This window comes from Haliotis rubra, unplaced genomic scaffold, assembly GCF_003918875.1.
Source record: "Haliotis rubra isolate DU_JTF1 unplaced genomic scaffold, ASM391887v1 Scf119, whole genome shotgun sequence".
Taxonomy (NCBI): domain Eukaryota; kingdom Metazoa; phylum Mollusca; class Gastropoda; order Lepetellida; family Haliotidae; genus Haliotis; species Haliotis rubra.
The window spans coordinates 837,177-854,547 of record NW_025765103.1 but is presented as its reverse complement, the minus strand read 5'-3'; the positions used below and the strand labels follow the sequence as shown (position 1 = coordinate 854,547).

At 39.9% G+C, this 17,371-nt stretch overlaps 1 long non-coding RNA gene across 1 annotated transcript in view; it reads left to right on the top strand.

Annotated features, from left to right (window-relative positions):
* The window catches only part of LOC124260536, a 97,230-nt gene that overhangs the window by 78,987 nt on the left and 872 nt on the right, over positions 1–17,371 (top strand). The window contains exons 3-5 of the long non-coding RNA XR_006894118.1: positions 2,906–3,025; positions 3,344–3,440; positions 11,535–11,668. This is a non-coding gene — a long non-coding RNA (uncharacterized LOC124260536). The remainder of the gene's footprint in view (positions 1–2,905; positions 3,026–3,343; positions 3,441–11,534; positions 11,669–17,371) is intronic.

Sequence of the window (17,371 nt, the reverse complement as noted above, 5' to 3'; positions counted from 1 at the left end):
CACTCAAGAATACGCAGCAACACTTACTCCTGCATTCAGATGAAGATTCACTGCAAAATTCCTCCTACATTCACATCAACATTAAAACAACCTTCACTACAACATTCACTAAAACAATCACTCAAGACTACTCTCAAGAATACACACCAACATTCACTCCTACATTCACATCAACATTAAAACAACCTTCACTACAACCTTCACACCATATTTCATTCCAACATTCATTCCAAAATTCTTCGTACTTTTGCACCAACGTTTACTACAATCTTTACTCCAAAATTCATTCAAAAATTCACTAAAGAATAATCACCAAAATTCCTCCAACATGCGCTCCTACATTCACCCCAACATTCACTCAAAAATTCACTCAAGAATACACACCAAAATTCACTCAAGAATTCACGCCAAAATTCACCCCAACATTCACTCAAAAATTCACTCAAGAATTCACGCCAAAATTCACCCCAACATTCACTCAAAAATTCACTCAAGAATACACACCAAAATTCACTCAAGAATTCACGCCAAAATTCACCCCAACATTCACTCAAAAATTCACTCAAGAATACACACCAAAATTCACTCAAGAATTCACGCCAAAATTCACCCCAACATTCACTCAAAAATTCACTCAAGAATACACACCAAAATTCACTCAAGAATACACACCAAAATTCACTCAAGAATTCACGCCAAAATTCACTCAAACATTCACCCAAACATTCACATCAATATGTGCATTCACACAAAGGCTGCCTGCAACACTGCCTAAATGGGCTCTGCATTTCTCACTCACAACTAGGTGTCCGCCAGAGTGTTGTTGTGGCATTTGATGAAGCTACTTTAAATTATGGAATCTGTTGACACATATCTCTACACAGGCGATTTTCATTTGACATTTCACTTCCGGAAATTACTATAATGAAAACAGCTCTCATCCCATCATTAGGAATTTTTCATTTGTTGGATGATCATGTCCTTTTGATCATTTAAATTCTTCAGTGTCATCCATCAATGTTTGATGTTTTTAAGTTGTGATAATGACATTTATTATTTTTGTAGTTATAATCTGGACACAGGTGATTAATTTCCACAAGGTCATGTTTTATAATAGGGTCATTATTGAAATATTCATGTCCCTGTTAAACATACAATTTGAAGTATGTCTGTTGTGGAGAAATATTGTAATCACAGATATGTAATGAAACACAGGAAATCATGTCAATTTCAAGTTCTTAGTTTAATCAGTAAAACACTATTATTTTTAACTTTTGCTATATGTCAGTGGTCTGTAAATAATGGAATCTGGACCAGACAATCCAGTGATCAACATCATGAGATTTGATCTTATTTTAAATTTGACTATATATTATATGATACACTATTAGAAGTTCAAGATGCCAAGATTTTCAATTTGAAAACAAAATATAATTCTAATAAACTGAATCAGAAATGATAACAACATGTTTATCACAGTATCCATGAATCATTGAGCTAGTATATTTTGATTTAGGTGTTGCTGACATGTTTTAAGAAAGTACATACACATACACTGATACAGCTGCCCACATCACAACAAATGTTTATTTCCATGTTGTTTCTGTTGACTGAAATCTACACAAGCAGTCGAGTCTGACAGACACACGCTATCATTCAGTGATATGCTAAACTGTAATTCACCCGTTTATCTTGTAAAGGTCACATGTTTCACACTGGAAATCCTCAGATGACCCATGTGTAATTATTTAATATGACAGTAATGATCAGCGATGCTGCAGACTTGTAGGTTTCCATGGCCCTAGGCCTGCACTTACAGCAGCTCCGATCAATGTTTGTATCAGTACTGTATGACTACACGTGTCAATATATTTCTTTATTACATTCTTTTTGATACAAGTTGTCATATAGCAGGAACTCAGGAGTCAAGTGTGTCACTGAGTTTGTGAGGGAGTTGGGAGTTTTGTTCCTTCAATAATATCAATGTGCTGCAAGTTTGCTCTATAATGGTCTTCATGGTGTTAGCTGTGTCAGTGTGTTAGTGAGGGAGTTGGGAGTTTTGTTCCTTCAATAATATGAATGTGCTGCAAATTTGCTCTAAAATGGTCTTCACAGTGTTAGCTGTGTCAGTGAGTTAGTGAGGGAGTTGGGAGTTTTGTTCCTTCAATAATATCAATGTGCTGCAAATTTGCTCTATAATGGTCTTCATTGTGTTAGCTGTGTCAGTGAGTTAGTGAGGGAGTTGGGAGTTTTGTTCCTTTAATAATATCAATATGCTCCAAATTTGCTCTATAATGGTCTTCGCAGCGTCAGCTCTATGTCCACGGAAAGCAGAAAGTGATGCTTGTCTCTGATGTTTACCACTTTGGTAACCAATGTGGCACCATGGGTAAAACATAGTTGGAGTAAACCAGGAACTGAACCCTCCATAATGATAGGTTTATATATGCCCAAGGGATGACAAAGTATGTCAGTCATTAATCTGTGTCACTGAGATGTGATAGTCTGTCTGTTCCCAGTATCAAGATCTTCAACATCACTGTATTCATCATCTCTGTCTGTTTGTACAACATATGTGTGGTTCCTATGACCATGTTCTATGCAAGTCTGACTGTAGATATTTCAAGTCTTCATCCAGGTAATGGTTCATGGACTACTGGTACCAACCCATGGTTTAGATGATGGCGTAATTGTAGTCTGTGATGCATGGCGTCACTTATGGCATTCCTGTAATACGGGAATCTCTGTATTACAGTATGATTCCTACAGATTATTTCAGACATATTGGATGCATTTCCTAAACATAGAAATCCAGCTTAATGTCAGTTTACATCTGTTATTAAATATTGAACAATCACGAATGATATTCAACATTCACTCCAGGCTTGCCATTCATCGTTTACAGGCACTGTTCAAGTTCAAGCATGAAAACCTTATGCTGTGTTATGCCTGAAACAATCAATCCACTCAGCTTATGACAAAGAAACATCTATATCACCTGTGATTACCAGAGGATATGAGGCTGGTGGGTGAAGAGTTTGCAATCAATTACACATCTACCTACAACATATGATGTCTATATCACCTCTGAGTGACACAGACAAGGATTAGCTAGAATTACTTGCATCATCCCTGTCATGTGACCTCACTCCAGAAAATAAATGACATTTGATTTAGATCACATGACCTGACCAGGGATCAACTGTGAGCAGCCAGGGTCAGAGGTGACCAATGGCCTCAGGTCTTCCTCCCCGATCACGTAGACCACAAACTTCCAAATAGGACATCCATTCTCAGGTAAATTGATGAGTCATCAATCTCAGTGATGCATTTTCTTTTTCAGGTCATGCATTCGGCCAGTTAATCAACACCTAGGTAACACGTCTTGAGACGTCCCTTCCAGGCCTATATCAGCTGATGTGGCTTCCAGCAGTGCGAAGGTCAGCACTGCCTGGATCTTATTTCTGTGACCTCTCGAAACTAAATAATCAACAGTATTCTTTCAACCAAGAACCTCAGGTCCAAGACCTCTTACCCAGGTCCTCCAGTGTGTGTCCTCCAACCAAAGCCCTCCATCCCAAGTCATCAAACCCAGGTCTTCCAACCCAAATCCCCCAACCTATGTCCTCCAATCAAGGCTCTCCACCATAGGTCCTTCAACCCATTTCATCCAACCATTCCTCCAACAAAATTCTTCCAACCCAAGTCCCCAATCCAGGTCCTTCAGTCCATTTCCTCCAATCCAAGTCTTCCAATCAAGGTCTTCCAATCAAGGCCCTCCAACCAAGGCCCTCCAACCTATACTCTGCAACCAATTTCCTCCAGACAAGGCCCACCAAGCTAGGCTCTCCAACAAAGGTGCTCCAAGCCAGGTCCTCCGATGAAAAACCTGAGGTTCTCCATCCCAGGGCCTATGAAACCAGGTCCTCCAACCCAAGTCTCCAACCGAGGTCCTCCAACCGAGGTCCTCCAACCGAGGTCCTCCAACCGAGGTCCTCCAATGAAAAACCTGAGGTTCTCCATCCCAGGGCCTATGAAACCAGGTCCTCCAACCCAAGTCTCCAACTGAGGTCCTCCAACCGAGGTCCTCCAATGAAAAACCTGAGGTTCTCCATCCCAGGGCCTATGAAACCAGGTCCTCCAACCCAAGTCTCCAACTGAGGTCCTCCAACCGAGGTCCTCCAATGAAAAACCTGAGGTTCTCCATCCCAGGGCCTATGAAACCAGGTCCTCCAACCCAAGCCTCCAACCCAAGTCCTCCAGCCCAAGTCCCTACCCAGGTCCTCCAACCGAGGTCCTCCAATGAAAAACCTGAGGTTCTCCATCCCAGGGCCTATGAAACCAGGTTCTCCAACCCAAGCCCTCCAACCCAAGTCCCTACCCAGGTCCTCCAACCCAGGTCCTCCTAACCTGGTCTTCCAACCCAAGTCCCTACCCAGGTCCTCAAACCCAGGTGCTCCTAACCTGGTTCTCCAACCTAGGTCACTGAGACGGCAACATAACATATACCCAAACGAATGCAAGACCACCAACATCTACCCGTGATGTCTGACAAAGTACTCCCTCCGAGCTCACAGACACAGGGGGTGGTTTATGATATATTCCAGGAATAACTCTCACATGATCATAAATCATATTATGTGACTTTGAGACCGAGGTATCTGTTGTCTCCGGGAGGTACTCGTGTTAGACAATGTGTATTGTTCTGTGCTGGGTGTTACTTATGCACGTCCGATTCTTCTGATAGTGATTTTTTCTGGGGATGAGTGGTTTTATTTTGTTTGTTTCCACTCAGACATGAAGGAAATCAGTGAGATCAAATGGTTTCAGCATGAATAATGCATCCCAACAACTGATAAAAACATGGCTGCTTCATTTTTTGAGTGAATATTATATTTGCAAATGTATTTTGTCAATTTCAAAGATTATTCTGGTTTGACCTGTGCACAGATGTATTGTTGTGACTGTAATAGACACCATTATGGCGAGAGGACACCCATCTCTTACCTAGCATACTGTGATAGACACCATTATGGTGAGAGGGACACCCATCTCTTACCTAGCATACTGTGATAGACACCATTATGGTGAGAGGACACCCATCTCTTACCTAGCATACTGTGATAGACACCATTATGGTGAGAGGGACACCCATCTCTTACCTGGCATACTGTGATAGACACCATTATGGTGAGAGGACACCCATCTCTTACCTAGCATACTGTGATAGACACCATTATGGTGAGAGGACACCCATCTCTTACCTAGCATACTGTGATAGACACCATTATGGTGAGAGGACACCCATCTCTTACCTAGCATACTGTGATAGACACCATTATGGTGAGAGGACACCCATCTCTTACCTAGCATACTGTGATAGACACCATTATGGTGAGAGGACACCCATCTCTTACCTGGCATACTGTGATAGACACCATTATGGTGAGAGGACACCCATCTCTTACCTAGCATACTGTGATAGACACCATTATGGTGAGAGGACACCTACCTCTTACATGGCATTGGTCCTGCAGAGAACATACCCTCTGTAGAATTATTCGTGAAACAGTCAATGTTTGGGAGATACATACCTCTGTTTTTTTCTCTTTTTTTTAGAGTCAATGATATGTTTTCAGAAGTACAGAAGTATTTTATTCCCTATAGAAAGTCCTGAACAAGGTCATTTCTACTTAGAATAAAACCCCTTTGGGATGCTGGGGTCAAGGACAAGCATATATTTTCCCCTTGAAACTAAAACCTTTTGAGCCTAAGACTCACACATATTTGTGTCCCCTAAACGAAAACCCCTTTGGGATGCTAGGACAGTCACACTCATGTTCCAAGTTGGGCTGGACCGGTGGGGTAGCCTTGTGGTTAAAGCGCCCACCCACCACGCCGAGGACCCGGGTTCGATTCCCCACATGGGCACAATGTGTAAAGCCCATTCCTGGTATTCCACCCCCCCCCTGCCTTGTGATATTGCTGGAATATTGCTAAAAGCGGCGTAAAACCACACTCACTCACTCACCCCAAGTTGGACTGAAACACAAAGTAGAGTTGTTTGTCTAGAGTGTACTTGGATAGCTGGGCAACATCTGAAAAGATATGTCAGTTTTAAGCGGACTGTATGGTTCAGTGCTGATATTGGTTTGCCTGCTCCATACTTTTCTTGTTAAGATTCTTCAATATAGACCTGTCCAGAACAGAGCTGGACAATACCCATCACTCTGTGATAACACGCCCATTCTTCTTCTTCTCCAGCAGTTATGATTCCACTCAAAACTGTCAATCACTTCCACTCTTGTGAAAGTCTTGTCAATACATCAAAGCGGGCAATCATATTGTACCTGAAGACCTTCCAAACTTTTAAAAGCTCTACAACTTTTACAAATCTTTCACACCTCACAGCCCCTAAGAACAAATGTTCTGCTGGCACGGCTCAGCCTATATATGTATATAGGTGTTTGTGCACTGTTGTTGAGACCAAGCTCATTGAGGACCTGGCTGACAGCTTTGTACAGCTCTGATACAATGAGTTCAATCGACTCTCCTCTCTCCTGGAATTAATTCCATTGGAAATGAATGGTGCATGTACATAGTTAGTTTTTATTCTGTGGTATCACTATGCTGGGTGATGTACATTCACACTTTTCTGCAATGTACGTGATATTGACGACTGGTTTCTTTGCAGCAAGTGTGAATAACTTTTCTCATAGGCTTAGAATGTTTGTGAGTAATTTTTTCTTTGCTTGTACCATATTAACCTCTGATTGGTTTGTACCACGTATAATGGTGAAACAGTCTGTGTATAGTGATTTGTATGTGGGCAATGTACAGTATACAAGAAGGTCCAGCATAACCATGGTTCTATTTCATGATGGTACAATGTTGTGTTGTAAGGATCTGTATTGTGAAATCTTACACCATAAGTGAGTGAGTTGGAGTCTTGTTAATCTTCTCATGCACTTCGCTACTATGTTATTACTAGGCTGATTAGAGTCTGAGTGATATGCGTGAACACTATCTCTTAAGAAAGTGTCAATGCAAAATAAATCAATATCAAAAGTCATGTCCTTCGACATTTTGTCTACCAAATGTGACAATAATAAATACATACATGTTCTATTTCTTTTATTATTCTAGTGAGACTGCAAAATTTTGAAATGAAGATTTTGTTTAACTGTTTAGGCCAGACCAATTTTATTTCTTGTTTTACAGATTTTTGTCCTCAGAAAACCTAAAGGCAGGAGGGAAAAAAATATAAAATAAAATCACCAGTCAAAGTAATATTCGTTCTAAATACTCAAAATATTTTACTTTTGGCAATTTATGAAGTGTATATGGGGAAAAAAACAATCTAAAAAAACTTTTTGTATGAGTTTACACTTTTGGCCAATAAAAACATTAGGATATTATTTTTTGAGCAGGGAAAATTAAGTTTTATTTTTTTTCTTATTCTTGACAAATACGACAAACAACAAGTAAAACAAGAAATAAACTTCGTCTGGCCTTATTATGAATTATTAGTGTATGAAGTTATGATGATATGACGCTAAAAAGAGCTATCCAATCAAGTGCAAGTCATTCTGTGTATAAGTTAAGATGGATAAGGATAACGATATCAAGTGTGTCCATGGTGTATATCGTACTACAGTGGCGATATCATACGTTGGATAATCGGAATGGTTGAGGTGATCAGCCAGGTGTCCTTATCGTTCCATGTCTGAAAATGTCTGGTGATGTCAACAGGAAATGTGATCTGACAGCACATGCACCAAAGGTGACATGTGACAGGGGAGGGGGCTCTCATCCCCTGACAAGTCTCATCTCTGTGAATCACACTGTCAATACACTTGTATTGGCTTTCTCTCAGGAGGCGTACAGATAATATCTAGTCAATCTAAACATTGAATCAAAACTTCAATCCATGATTTGATTATGTAAATTTTAACAAAGACTTTTATGACCGAGTGTATTAAAGTTTAAGCCTGGTGCTCCCACTGAGATAATCCTCTGCATTTACATAATACGCTTATGTTAACATATACTCAGGGCAAGTTACGTGTGTGCAGTGGCTGTAGATAAAAACGGATCTTGACGGTAATGGATAACTGAGCCAACAAAAAACGTTTACGTACAAACGAGAACTTACCTGGGGTGTTGTACTGTTGTACAGTAATGTGGTATACAACAAACAAAGCTGGTGACATATGTGTGTTGATAAACAAATATATACAGTATTTAAGTTATACTGAACAGTTCATGTTTCAAACTTACATATTCATAGAATTCTTTCCTACAGGTAAGTCTATGCACTCGCGATCTGAGACATACATCAGACCCAAGCGATACTCGATTACAGGTGCCCCAGTGTTGTAGTTTACAGGTATTATGTATTAATGTTATGTGTGGTATTTCACAATACCGGTACTTGTACATCAAGGAAATGGGTACTGGGTAATAGATCTTCTCTCTTGTATTCTGTTGCCCTTCAGATGAGTGAGTGAGTGAGTTAAGTTTACGCCACACTCAGCAGTATTCCAGCTATATGGCGGCGGTCTGTAAATAATGAAGTCTTGGCCAGACAATCCAGTGATCAACAGTATGAGCATCGATCTGCACAATTTGGAACCGATGACATGTGTGAACCAAGTCAGCGAGCCTGACCACCCGATCCAATTAGTTGCCTCTTACGACAAGCATGGGTTACTGCAGATCAATTCTAACCCGGTTCTTCATGGGGGGCCCTTCAGATTATGTGAGGGAGTGGTTGATGTGACGCATGTAAATATTGGGGGGGAAGGAGGGAGTGGGGGTTGCAAAAAGTGGAGATGGTTCAGCAAAAGGCTTGACAGGTTCAAGGAAGGGTTCATGAAAGGTTTATTTCTCTTGTAATACAGAGTAATATTGATAACTTACAAAAACTTGTGAGTGGTAGGGGTGCGGGTGGGGCGGGGGGTCCTTGGGTGGAGGAGGAAATACTACTTGCCCCTCTCTGTGCCCTCAGTATACAGGTGCCCCGGGGGTTATATGTCTTGTTTGGATGAGAATATGTCACCTCTTAATATAGACATGTGCATGTGAGAAGACTTGTTTAGTTCAGTGGGGAAGGTGAGAAATCAACAGTGATTAGGCAGGTTATTCTTTTGAAATTCCTAGCTTTATTTTTAGTTTTCAAATATTGTCATTTCAATCGAAAGTTGTCTTCTCGCAGGCGATGGGACATAACAAGCATCACATCTGTTTTCAAATTTCTTTTAAGTCGTTTGTCCCCTTTGTTAAACTCACTGAAAAGCGTCCATCTTGTTTTTGAAACAAACGAGAGTTGTTGATTCCAATTATTGATCCCGTTATGCAAATACACTCACCTGTCCTGTGACGTAGTTCAGGTGGGGGTGGAACGAAGTTTGGAGGTTTGGGGAGATGCCTGTTTATTCGCCTCCACGTCGTGTCGAACATGACTACAGCACCTCAAACCATCACGTCAGTTACTTGCCGGAGTGTTTATTTCAAGATTATGCACTTGTTTATCACTAGATTAGAGCCTTGTTTATTTCAATATTGTCATCTCAACCACACAAAAAAGGTTTTAATATTTCATCGACTGATATTGACGTTGTTTGTGTCCACGATTCCTAAGAACCGTGTGTTTTGGATTACTATGTTTGGAGAGTTTCGTGATGGGATTAGTGAGGTAATACACTGCGACACTACATACAGTGTGAGTGCACCACCTGTCACTGACTTGGCGCTGTCTTGGAGAGTTGGCAACTTCAGGTGTGCCACCTGCTTATAAGTCATCAGTTTCAGGAGACTTTTGTGTTCCGCCAACTTCGGGCAGAGTGGAGGAGAATTATCTCAGAAATGACAGTACTTATTTAAAAATATATTTGCTTTAAAAAAATATGAACATTGGGTTTTCTTTTTATGTGAGTGATTAACTTGATAAGCATTAAATGTGTTATGATCAGTTATAATCAGTGTGATTTGGACCATCAGCAGTTTGTACATACCCTAACAAGCAATGCTAGCCTCATATATGTCATTCGAACCAAACGGAAATTAAAATGTTTTCAGGTATAAACTATTGGGATGGGTATTTTTGTTTTGTTATATTCATTACATGTAAATAAGGCTAAGCAAAATTCAAGACCTTCACCTTGAAAAATATTAAGAATATTATATTTGTATTGAAGGTGTATAAAGGGCAGTTCCTTTATTGCATGTTGTAAAGCTTCTAGATTAGCACAGTCTTAACAGAGGCTATATGTCGCACAATGACTTGGTACAAACTGTCTGGGTAACTTTCATCTTTAAGTCTTTGTTTTTTGCAGTGTATTTAGATATGAATGTTGCCTTAGCATTGAAATTATCAATGGTTGTAACAGTTAACCTAGACATTGCCCCACGAAATGTTTTTAATTGTCATACTGCTTCTTTGTAGCAACAGACAACAAACATATTCAAATGTAGAATTTTTTCACCCTCTTTTTCTTCAATTTCATATTTTTTTCTATTTGCCCAGATTTTAAGCAACACCTTTGTATTGTGTCAAAGATTACCGACTGTGTTTGAGTAAACGAGTGCAGGGATGGCAGAATGTTCCAACTGTTTGGCACTACTGTGAAAGTTATCAGAGAAGGCAGTGGCTACAGGAAATCAATTGCAGTGTAAACTACGTATATTGAACTGCAATTGCTGTACATGTCAGACATGCAACAGTTGAAATAACCACCCACCTTTGTTATGCCCCAGTATTTCGCACAACTGTGTTACATTTCATATCGTCTATTTCAGTATCGTTCATATCATGTTGTGAATGGCCGCCATTTTTTATCAAACATCATCCATGTGTATGTTCATCGAACATGATAAAACTTAAAGCTGTTGACAATTAGAGTGCCGCATATAGTGTTGACTCAGCTCCTTGGATGGTTGTGAAAACAAAACTGAAACCTTTCTGATTGCCTGTTATTTTGTCCGACTGTATGAATAATGTAATTGCACCCATTTCAATGATTTGTTTTCATCTAATCTATATTTAGTTTTAATTTCCTTCAAAGTCATGAAAAACAGCTATTAAGGGTCAATAGTGATATTCCTGTTATTGTGTATGCCCATCAGTATTTATGATATAATGTTTTCGAGCATGCTGATCAATACTAGGACAGCAAGATCCGTACTGAACTTCCCCTTTCGTAGAATCCACAGTGGGGCTGTGGGGTAGCCTAGTGGTTAAAGCGTCCGCTTGTCATGCCGAAGACCTGGGTTCGATTCCCCACATGGGTACAATATGTGAAGCCCATTTCAGGTATCCCCTGCCGTGATATTGCTGGAATATTGCTAAATGCGGCATAAAACCCCACTCACTCATTAGAATCCACAGTCTTATTGGAAATGCCTTTTAATATAAATAATTGGTTCATTTATGTGTTCACCAAGTTTATGGATGTGACAATCAAAGAAGTTGTCAAGGTATGGGTAAAATGTATACATATAAAAAATGTTGTGTTTTTCTTAAATGTGCACAGGCCACCAGTCCACTGAGTATATCCAAACTTCTGCATGTCTTAACACCTTGGTGGATATAGAAAACATCAGTGGATACAGAACAAGCCCAGACTGATATACTTCACATGATCCGTCCTTCTGTCCTATATCACATGTATGGATAGATAGTTTTCACATCACACAAGCAGATATCAGTAAATGTGGACAAAAATTCTTTCAGTATTTTATATTTATATAAAAACATAGTTTCATTGTTGTCTGAACAACTATGATGTGATTATTAGTGTCCTTGATTTGTCAACGTCCCTGGCCCTGGCCCTGGACAAGGAGAACTGTTTCATCAAGGTCAGTGGAGTAATTAAAGGAACGGCCATGACCACCAGCTGAATCTAGGTCTGATTAATAGCACTTGCTTGGCCAGGTGGACACAGTACAGTGTGGAGGGGAAAAAAATGTTACATATATAGAGAGAATCTTCACGATGATTTATTTATGTCATTCTTTTTCAAGTAATCCAGTCTTAGGGAAATGTTTTATACACTCATTTTGAAAAATATTTCTACATCATATGAGGTCATATTGGATATGTGTTTTAATAAAAAAAAAAATTAAGAATGTAGACATTGACCCAGTACTGAATGAAACCTGATATTAATCATGATATTAGTCACTTAACAAAATCAACAGGCAGCTTGAGGTGGTGACTTCCCAGGGAGTTGAGAACAAGTTGATGGACAACTGAAATCAGAGTGGTGAGGCAATAAGCTTTTAGCACTCTCCAGTGGCGGTGCCAAGTATTCTGCATAATAAGTCATTTGTCATTATTTATCTTTTACCAAATATGAATTTGTGTTCTACAAAATTCTAGATATAATTCATCTAAACATAGCCACAATGTTTTCCCAGGGTATTTCATCTCTTTATGGCTGAAATATTGCTGAATCAGAGATGAAATGTTGCTAAATTAGAGCTGATTTGATGAAACACTCTACCGACTAACAATGAATGTTACACACAGCTTGAATGTGAAGACTCCATGCATCTAATGCCAGCGACACCCTACAGGTGAAACAAATACAGCCGCTTGTAACAGAAGCTGTGGAATTAATTTTCTTCATTTTTTTCCTGTCAGAAATGTCTGTCACTTCAATCAGTCATCTGTAAATTGGACCAGACCCGCGTGAGAGGATGGGGGAACTCTGATGTCAGACAGGGGAGTAAAACATGAACTGGTGAGGCTGTACTGTGTCATGTCCAGGACGTGTGCAGGTAGAGGACAGTCATCTATCATGGTGAAGTAACATCGATGACGCTCCCAGTGTGTGTCACTCTCAGTGGAAGTCACAGTGTCCATACTATAATCTCAGGACATGTTCTAGACTAACGCTTAGTCCCTGAATATATATAATTTTGATGGTAAAAAATAAACACATTTGAATTAATAATGAGCCCCAGTGAGTTGCGACATTCAGGATTTTTGGGAAATCTAGACTTGCTTCATTTAGGGCTTTAGCATTGCAGGGAGGGCTAGGCAGTAGGGAAAGTAATGTGGTTCAGGGACTGTGAGACAGACTAGAAATGTTCCCCAAATATACTACGGTGCTTACAAAATGGTGAAAATGAATAGTTTGATTTCCTTAAGATAGTGGTTTTTTATTAAATGCCCTTCACCGTCATGGTTTGACCCCATACTGTGAATGACTGGCCCTTTAACAGGGCGGGTCCACCAACTTGTCATAAGCAGTGATGGAACGTGTTCTTGTGACATAAGCAATGCACATATCTCGTCAATTGCTGATTGTCAATTTCACTTTGATCTTCTCCTTCTCTGGGTCAGAGCCAGACATGACCTCAGCCCCAAATTAGTTTTGGAGTAGGATTCCAGTCATTCTGTGTAGTTTCACATAAATTACTGGAATTCTTATTCAAAACAGACAGATATAAGCATTGTTTATGAAAGTGTTTATTGCAGACTTGTTGAAGCTTTCATTCATTGCCAGGAGTAGATGCTTCTATCAGAATTAATACTACACAATTGATGATTGTTTATACTGACAGAGGTGGTTTACCTGGATTACACCTGTACATACACCTGGATTACACCTGTACATACACCTGGATTAGGAAGTCAGATTTGTGGTACTGTAGGCTTTAGTTGAACTTGGACCTGATCTAGGTCATGGCAAAATTTCTATTAGATCTGTTTTTTATATATTTTGTCACAAATGACCAATTTATCATGATATATTAACATTTGCATTAATACTTGGGTCATTCGGACTGCCCGAGTCTACCATTGTGTGTTGGTAGATAACACTGTGACATTGTGTCCAGGTTAGCATGGTGTTCAGGAAAGTAGTGTCTGTCACCAAGGTGTCCTATATTCTCTGTTACCATGGTGTCCTATACTTTGTTACTGTGGTGTCCTATCCTCTGTTACCATGGTGTCCTATATGCCCTGTTACTGTGGTGTCTATCCTGTTATCATGGTGTCCTGCCCTCTGTTACCATGGTGTGCTATCCTCTCTGTTACCATGATGTCATTCCCTTTGTTACTGTGGTGTCCTATCCTCTCTGTTACCATGGTGTCCTATCCTCTCTGTTACCATGATGTCATTCCCTCTGTTACTGTGGTGTCCTATCCTCTGTTACCATGGTGTCCTGCCCTCTCTTTTACCATGGTGTCCTGCCCTCTCTGTTATCATGGTGTCCTATCCAGTGTTACCATGGTGTCTATCCTCTCTTTTACCATGGTGTCCTGCCCTCTCTGTTACCATGGTGTCCTATCCTCTGTTACTGTGGTGTCCTATCCTCTGTTACCATGGTGTCCTATCCTCTCTGTTACCATGGTGTCTTCTCATCTCTCTTACCATGGTGTCCTGCCCTCTGTTACCATGGTGTCCTATCCTCTGTTACTGTGGTGTCCTATCCTCTGTTACCATGGTGTCCTATCCCTCTGTTACCGTGGTGTCCTCTCCTCTCTGTTACCATGGTGTCTATCCTATCTGTTACTGTGGTGTCCTATCCTCTGTTATCATGGTGTCCTTTCCTCTCTCATACCATGGTGTCTTCTCATCTCTCTTACCATGGTGTCCTATCCTCTGTTACCATGGTGTCCTGCCCTCTGTTATCATGGTGTCCTTTCCTCTCTCATACCATGGTGTCCTATCCTCTCTGTTACCATGGTGTCCTATCCTCTCTCTTGCTGTGGTGTCCTATCCTCTCTGTTACCATGGTGTCTTCTCATCTCTCTTACCATGGTGTCCTATCCTCTGTTACTGTGGTGTCCTATCCTCTGTTACCATGGTGTCCTATCCTCTGTTACCATGGTGTCCTATCATCTCTGTTACCATGGTGTCCTCTCCTCTCTGTTACCATGGTGTCTATCCTATCTGTTACTGTGGTGTCCTATCCTCTGTTATCATGGTGTCCTATCCTCTCTGTTTCCATGGTGTCTTCTCATCTCTCTTACCATGGTGTCCTATCCTCTGTTACCATGGTGTCCTGCCCTCTGTTATCATGGTGTCCTTTCCTCTCTCATACCATGGTGTCCTATCCTCTCTCTTGCTGTGGTGTCCTATCCTTTCTGTTACCATGGTGTCCTATCTTCTCTGTTACCATGGTGTTCTATCCTTTCTGTTACCATGATCCCTGATTGTTTTTGTACTGTAAAGCAACTGATATTTAAAACATAATTGCATGAAATGCGGAAATGCTTTTATGCTGTGTATTTTATTTATTCCTTCACATAAGGGGCTGTTGTCTATCTGGCCTTGCCACAGCATGACCTTGCCACATGGCCCCTGGGGAGAATCATGCCTTGAATGCTAACTCATATGACAGGAACGTGGAAATTTCACCTGAGGACCACATCAATTTCACCTGTTTGTCTGGTGTCTACTTTTACCTGTATGATCGTCAAGTTTGTCCCAAGTCCTTTGATCTTAGTGTTCAGGTGAAATGAGCAAAGGTTAAGTGTTATTTTGCTGCAAGCTAAAGTTGGAAGTGTCTCAAATATTTACATCATTGTCATCAACATTTCTTTCATGCATTTTTGTTTCACAGCTTGTAGGCATGAGAAATAATTTATTGAATTAATCTTTCAGTTATTTCAGTCACATAATGTCTTTTGTTGTTAATTCGTTATAAGAAGATGATGTCAGTGAGGGAAGATGTTTACTGACACAGTCAGCAATGTACCAGCTGTTCACAAAGTGTGATTAACGTATTCAATTCTGTGTGAATCATCAGATTAATTGTAGCTTTAAGTGGCATTTAGACTGCAGCTTACTGTCCTGTTACTACAGGATTTGTACTTAATATCTGTATAAAGGTACAAGTGTCTGTAATCATGTAACAATGATGTAGAACAATCATGCGGAACAATGATGTAGAGCAATCATGTAACAATGATGTAGAACAATCATGTGGAACAATGATGTAGAGCAATCATGTGGAACAATGATGTAGAACAATCGTGTGGAACAATGATGTAGAACAATCATGTAACAATGATGTAGAACAATCATGCGGAACAATGATGTAGAGCAATCGTGTGGAACAATGATGTAGAACAATCATGTAACAATGATGTAGAACAATCATGTGGAACAATGATGTAGAGCAATCGTGTGGAACAATGATGTAGAACAATCATGTAACAATGATGTAGAACAATCATGCGGAACAATGATGTAGAGCAATCGTGTGGAACAATGATGTAGAACAATCATGTAACAATGATGTAAAACAATCATGCAGAACAATGATGTAGAGCAATCGTGTGGAACAATGATGTAGAACAATCATGTAACAATGATGTAGAACAATCATGGAACAATGATGTAGAGCAATGCGTGTGGAACAATGATGTAGAACAATCATGTAACAATGATGTAGAACAATCATGCGGAACAATGATGTAGAGCAATCGTGTGGAACAATGATGTAGAACAATCATGTAACAATGATGTAGAACAATCATGCGGAACAATGATGTAGAGCAATCATGTGGAACAATGATGTAGAACAATCATGTAACAATGATGTAGAACAATCATGCGGAACAATGATGTAGAGCAATCGTGTGGAACAATGATGTAGAACAATCATGTAACAATCATGTAGAACAATCATGTAACAATCATGTAACAATGACGTAGAACAATCATGTAACAATGATGTAGAACAATCATGCGGAACAATGATGTAGAACCATCATGTAACAATGATGTAGAACAATCATGTAACAATGATGAAGAGCAATCGTGTGGAACAATGATGTAGAACAATCATGTGGAACGACGTGTATCTCATCTAATGCCAATGTTATCGACAACCTACAAATTCTGAGAATAGAATTTGATAAGGAGTGATGATAAATACTGCATCAGGACGTTTCTACTTTCCCCTCTGCCCAGTTTCAAAACACAAGACGAGTGATAAGATATTGTCAATATATAATCACTATCATTTACATTCATCAGCTTTATACATTCACAAATTGTACATTTCCAACATGTCCATGTGTTTGGGAGTGTTAAGATGATGTTGTGACACAAGATCTCCAAACTTTGACAATGTTACATAGTGGTCAGCTTGGTCAGGCTGGCACTTAGTGTGACCTTAGATTAATCCATATATCATGTTAAGGAGGATATGGAGGAGATTTTCATATTAGTTTATGGTCCGGTAAGGTCAAACCAAGACCACTTCAGGGTCAGAGACGATCTTCAAGGGAGACAGGTAAAATACAGGTAAGCTGGTACAGCCTCTAACCTCGTTAATCACACCTCCAGGTGATACATGTGAAATGTGTGTCTGTCATTACCTTTCTGACTCTTTCAACTTTATTGTA